Raw genomic sequence first — 6,964 nt, 5'->3', positions numbered from 1 at the left:
GAGGAGAGAAAAAGAAAGTGAGAGAGAGAGAGAGAGAGAGAGAGAGAGAGAGAGAGAGAGAGAGATAGATAGATAGATAGATAGATAGATAGATAGATAGACAGATAGAGAGAGAGAAAGAGAGAGAGAGAGAGAGAGAGAGAGAGAGAGAGAGAGAGAGAGAAGGAGAGAGGCTCTGACAAATTCTTTAAATCTGTTCAATTGTATTTTTTAAAAAAAATATATATAAATATTATATGTATATATATGTGTGTGTGTGTGTATGTGTCGGAATAAAGTAAGTGCTAGAAAATAGAAATAGGATATATAGCGATTATATGGAACGTGAGGTTAAAATATAGATCCATATGTTGGAGAATAATAAATACAACTTCTCACTTTGCAAAATACACGAAGTTCGTATTACCTATCATTCTAATTCTAATTCACTTTTCAGAATATCATTTTTTTTCATTTATCCCGATATAATACGGTATTGACACGGTGGGTCACATATTTATAAGATACTCGGTAAGAAAAAAACAACTCAAGTGGGGTCCCCATCCGTTTATTACGTCAGTAAATCCAGCGTTAATCCTGTCATCAAACGTATGATTGATGACCCAAAGCTGATGGGCGGAGGTTTTCAACCATCTAAAGTAATCCATTAAGTACATGGGTGTTACCATTTAAAAAAAGACTCAACATTACGTAGTTATGTCAACCCTCCTGTCCCTTATAAAAGCTGTTGATTTCAAATCTCCTCACTCGAAATTTGACCACCCTAGTCATAGTCAGTCGATCGCAGATCTTGCCAATGTAAGTTTATATACATTTTATTTTGTCTTTTTGCTCGTTAAAATTGATTTCTTTGGGGTTTTTTTTCGCCAGTTAAAAAAAAAAAAAAACGAATTGTAGCAGTTATTCCTATTTTAGGTTTCTATTTCTATGGGTAAAAAGGATGTAATTATCATTACGAAATACGTAGTGTTCCATTTTTGCTACTTAAGATCTTGACGGGTTTGTGGTACTCTCCTGGCTAAAAGTGTAAGAATGATCTAAAGAATTTAGAAACAATGATAATTGAAATTTTAAAAATAAAATCTCCCACGTACAGCTTGATGTCTTTGATAATACTATATACTTTATACAATAGACAATATTTTTATTCCGTAAAGCTAATATGCACACACACACAGACACACACACACACACATATACATATATATATTATATTAAGTACCTGTAATGTGCAACTTTAAATGAACGATATGTTTGAAATTACCAAATTATCAATAAACTATTATGAATGAATATGGGTTTTAAAAAACCTTTTAAGATTAATAAATTCTAACAAATTCGACTCTTGTTGTTTTGTGTCCAATTACGTCACATTTAGTAGAATCATTTCTACATAAGGAGTACTTGGAGAGAAAGTTTCCTATTAGCATTATTTTTAAAAAAATGGTTTGCTTAACTTATACAATAAAATTAATAGGGATATAAAAAAACAATTTAAAACTATCTATTTGCGCACGACATTTCTACAGCCGATCCTGATGTGAATAAGCGCTCAATGAGCATTGTTTTTTTTTTCACATAGAAAAGGTTCTTTTTATTTTGTAATAGCGACTAGTACAGTATTTAAAGGAAATTTGATTTATTGCAACTTGCTTAGAAAGATACAATAAACAGTCAGTGTTTAACGAGTCGGCAGGTGAGACCACTTTATAAAAAAAATGTATAATTAACTCATCCAATCATATTTTCATCACACAGCATTTATTCCCCACTCTAAACTTATGTAGCAGCAGTTTTTAAAAAATGTATAAGTAAAACGTCCTGGCCAGATCCATTCTTTGTTGCCCATTTAGAACAAATGTATTTAAGTACAGTATTTACTTCAATTGAAAAAATAATTGATTTTTTTTTCTTGGGTTTAATCCCCTTCTTACCAACTATAGGAAAATTGCCACATTGGTTACAATACAACCGACATTATTATTATTCAAATTTCTATTGTACATCATAACATTTAAAGAAAATAAAGTGTGTTGTGGATCATGTTTTGCTAAAGAAATCATTTATAAGAAGAACTTACTGCTATTGTGTTTGAAGTGATAAAAAAATTATTTTTGTGTTAGTTGGATGTGAAGTTTTGGGAAAAACCCTGAAAATGGCTGGTAAGGAGAGAGTTAAACTTCACCATTATAGTCAGGCAGATACTAGTGAACGACATTTGATCATAGAACGCACTATAATTCAGCTTGTTTAATAATATCAATTTCGCGTCTTTAATCCCCCCCCCCCCACCAACCGCCTCATGATACACATCCACTTCATTTTAACATGGTCGCCAATTCATTATCAATTGTGTCATTAATAATAATATGCATTTAATTCCATTCACCTAACACTTCTTCTCACTTACAGCTCATTCCAGCAATTCAAAATGCAGACTTTCATTAGCCTCATTCTCCTCGTTGCCTTGGCAACCATTGCTTCTGCCTACGTCATTAGCCCATTTTACGGAATGGGCTACGGGGTAGGCTATGGAATGCCATACGGCCTAGGAATGGGAGTGGGATACGGCATGTACAGTCCACTAATGATGGGAATGGGTCACTTCGGTAAGGATTTAATTTTTATGTCTCACGCTGATGTAAATAGCCGATAGCTCAATGATAGAGAACTGGTGGGGTTTTCTGACCTCCTATGGTGGGTAGGATGTCACTTCCTGAGCCTTTATCTGTTTTCCGAGTCACTCTCTGTCTTTGTCTTGGAATAGGATTACTTGATTTGTCCTGCACCTTCCCGAAGTCCTTTGTGGTTGGGATGTGTACAATCAAATGTATAGTGACAGTTTTAGGGAGATGGTATTCTTTCCTTGTAAATCACCTCTCTGCTCTGTATTGATAATTTTGTTTTATTTTGAATATATAATGGGTTGTAATCATTAGAGTGTATTCCTATGAGTCGTATCTTGTGCTTATGACTGGATGAGACTTTTATATGATCCCAAACTAAGAATAATGATAGTGTGGACTTAGAATCTACATCTGTTCCCTATTTGAACAACCCCCCCCCCCCCTATGTCTTACTTTTTCTATTGTGGTGTAAATCTAGACTATTTGACTATCCCATTTTCTTCCTTTTTAACGGCACTGAAATGACCTAAATTTGTCGCAAGCTCTGTAAAAATCGTTTAAAAACAATTTGTTTAAAAACAGTGGTAGAGGACTTATCCCACTAGCAAAGTGACCAATATCAAATCCAGAAAGGAAAGGTTCTTACTTAGTCACTCACTGCCCATCAATACGTGATTTGATAGTTGGGTCTGTTCGATATGTTGGGAAGCAGTTTGCAATAGACTAGTGTCCAATCCAAAGGGTAGCTTGCAATTGGTACTCATCGTGTGGTACCATGGAAACCGGTACAAACTTCGATTTGATGGGTTATAAGACTAAGGATTACATTTATTTAGTGAAATCAGTGGTAGAGCGTTTGCTCACTTTGGGCCTAAGACATGTAAATAATATGTTTTATTTCAGTTCTTTGTGAAAAATCACTACCAGATTACATAATAGGCTACTTATAGAGAGAGTAGTAGATTGATAGACAAAGATAAACAAAGAGAAAATAATAAAGAGAGTTTTGGCAGATAGAATCAATAAAAAGGTTATTATCATCAACATCGCCATTACAGTAATCATCATTGCCATCATCACCGTTGGTAATTTTATATCTTTATACATTTATGATATATTGTGATACTCATTATTGCCTTTGATTTACTATTTATCAATTCTACAGTTGTTAGCTTACTTTGAATAAATTTGATTAGTATTTGTATAGATAGTATACGTTCAAATTAAGGCCATGGGTCCATCAAAATGAGTTAGTAGTTTGCCTATAATAATTTGCTCTCTATTATGCCATTCTCTAAAAAGAAAAACACATTTTAAAAAGTTTGGCCAAAACATTCTTCCTTTATTTAACTATTTAAAACAATAGATATGAAAAGAACTAGTTTTCTGGATGCATTTTAAAACATAGTTTTCAGAGTACGGACGTATACATGTGTAAATACCCCCACCCCCTCTTAAGAGAGGCGCCGAGTCATAAAATAATTTCAATCAAGTTGTTAGTGAAAGGATTTAATTTAACATTTTCTGATAACATATCTTAACATTTTCACCAGGAAACCATTAACTGCTTTTCGGCAGAATATCTGTTTTCTTCCCTGCGACTAAAGGCGTTAGATAAAAAAAGTGGCTGAGTAACTATCAAATTCCATTCTAGACCAATCTTTTGATTTTAATCCTAATGCTCACGTTCGAGATTGGCCGTTAAGTAAAATGATCATGGTGTATGTAAAGGGAGCTTATTGTTATCTCAAAATAGTTTTGGTGTTGTTAGAGAGGTTGGGGGGGGGGGTAGGGGGTATCAAGATTTTCAATCCTACATTCTTTATTCTTGAGGTCAATGGGTTTTTTATTGGTCACTCGGTTATAATGCCTCGGCGAAAATGTCTCTTGACTTTTAAAATTTCCAGATCGCTGGCGGTTTTACATCTATTATTAATGTTGTCTAAAGTGACAAATGGTTTTTGATTGTGATGAAGATCTGAAAAAGTGTGAATAAAAGTGCCACACAAAGAATAATGAAAAATACAAGGAAATATCCATCCTAGAAAATCAGTTTGCCTCGACTGGGAAATGAATCTCAGACCTCCTGATTACGGTTCAGACCACTACACCATAGAGGTTACCCGATAATTGAGACGATTTAAAGCAAATACCCTTCACCAGGGTACGCGTTCTGTGTAAATAGCCCTTAAGTGATAGGCCGTATCATCAACAATTTTCAACCATGTTGTTAGTAAAGGGATTCCATTTAGTTTATTGTCACGGCAATTTGTTCGTGGTCTTTCTATACATTTTTTTCAAAAGAGTTGTTTGCTTTATTTTCTCCATTTCATCTTGTCTTAGTCAACCGAACTCCATCGATTTCTATGATTTCAATAAATTTAAGTCTTTCGTTTAATTTTAAGTATTCTTAAATCACGCCAATCGTTAGATTCGCTTACATTATTTTCAATACTTAACAATAAGAAATGATTTCCTGGCTTTTAAAGAAATTTCTAATAATATATCTTTTTTATTTTCAATTCATTCCACAGGTCGCTTCTTCTAATAATTTGTAAGTATTTATATATATATATATATATATATATATATATATATATATATATAATATATATATATATATATATATATATATACTGTTGCTAATTTTATACTTTTGATAAGGTATTGAAATCACTGAGAGATGTTAAACCACGGGAAATACCTCCTGATTATTACGTTATGTTCGTAATTACTTATTTGTTTGTTTTGAAATGAATCCCTAAATTAGATTCCAATCCCGATGACAATATCATTCAGCAATTCCAATCAAAATTTCCACTAACTTTGCTTCTGCACCCTTTGCAGTTTGCCACCGTTGATTTATGGATTCGGAACGCATCCAATTTTGTCACTTGATCTTCACAATCTCATTTAGCACACCGATACCTACTGCAATAATATTTGCGGCTATGTGGCCTTGTGGTATTACACTCGCCTTTCGATCGGAAGGTCCAGGGTTCGAGTTCCGCTCTGAGCGGCGCATGATGGAGTCCTTGGAAAAGTCTCTTTACTTACACTCTCTCATCGTACTCAGGTGTAAAATGAGAACTTGGCGGTTGATTACCTAAACTATGACGAAAATATAATTTACAAATCGCCTAACATGCGTCACGTCCCACAACCCCACCCCCCCTCCCAACTTGAGCTTTTATATTGCGCAATATGTGCTCAAATCGCATTACAAGGGATTCTGGCCAACCGCAACATGTAATATGTAGAACGAGACATGACGCCTGTCAGGCGATATTACCATTTTTTTTCCCGACAGAGACAACGCTGTTAATGGTCAGGTACTCATTTTACACTTGAGTACGGTGAGATAATGTGAGTAAAGAGCCTTTTCCATGGACTCAACTCTGCGCCGAGCGAGGCTCGAACTCAGGATCTTCCCATCCGATAGCGAATGTCATACCACAAGAACACATAGCCGCACTATCATCCTGCATGCTAAGTGTTGCTGCTGTCTAGAGGCCCCTTGTAAAGCTCTTTGAGCACGTTTGGTGGAGATTGCGTTGAATAAATAAATGCTGAAGTTTAACAGAGATTATATAATCCCTCGGCACAAATAGTAGAAAGGTTTTCCTCAGCATCCCTTTATCATCATGGCATTTTTAAATCATAAAAACTTCGTGAAACAAGATAATTTCCTATTGAGAGTAACATTTTCTAAACTTTACTTATCAAACTTTCATCAAATCAATAAATGGTAATTCGTAGGCAATAGTAAGATTACATTCAGAAATGTTATCAAAGTTCAGCGGCTTTGAACTATGTTTTTGTATAATTAAGCCCTTAAGTTATTTCTTTTCTGTTTGTGTTTATTTAAACTCATATTTTTTTTTACATTTGACATCGAGATAGATTACTTATTTGATATGAAAACGGAAAAGATAGGAAATCATCGTTTTCATATGCTTGAAAACTGATTAGAGACGTTTAACATCTACTTGCTAGAATATAACTGAAGTTCTTGATTATTAGGATTATTATATTATTTTATTGTTACAATTTATAATATCTAATATTCTCATTATTTTGTTTCATCTGCAGTATAGGACTAGATCAGAACTTCCTCACCTCACCAAAAAAAAAAATCCATCTTCTTACATGAGTGCTCAATAAAAGCGTGCCAGTTTTGTGGTTTAAAGACTAAAACTGACTTAATTTTGTTCTTCATCTCTGCTTTGTTGTTGTTGTTGTTGTTGTTGTTGTTGATGACATCTGTATCATGTTTGTGATGCCGTATGGCATAGTTGTATTACACTTATTTTCTGACCTTTCACTGCCGTCCTCTG

General features: G+C 34.2%; 1 long non-coding RNA gene across 2 annotated transcripts; it reads left to right on the top strand.

The window, feature by feature from the left end:
• The first annotated feature begins 706 nt into the window (after nucleotides 1–706).
• On the top strand, nucleotides 707–6,824 carry LOC144975372 (uncharacterized). Of its 2 annotated transcripts, none has more exons than XR_013645900.1 (4): nucleotides 707–798; nucleotides 2,413–2,609; nucleotides 5,162–5,181; nucleotides 6,725–6,824. It is a non-coding gene; the product is annotated as an uncharacterized LOC144975372 (long non-coding RNA). The 2 variants fall into 2 exon arrangements; XR_013645899.1 differs by having other exon boundaries at nucleotides 6,720–6,824.
• Nucleotides 6,825–6,964: the final 140 nt, after the last annotated feature.

This window comes from Berghia stephanieae, chromosome 1 (genome assembly GCF_034508935.2).
Source record: "Berghia stephanieae isolate SIO BIC M18660-M18661 chromosome 1, UCSD_Bste_1.3, whole genome shotgun sequence".
NCBI lineage: Eukaryota > Metazoa > Mollusca > Gastropoda > Nudibranchia > Aeolidiidae > Berghia > Berghia stephanieae.
This window is presented reverse-complemented; position numbering and strand designations above follow the sequence as displayed.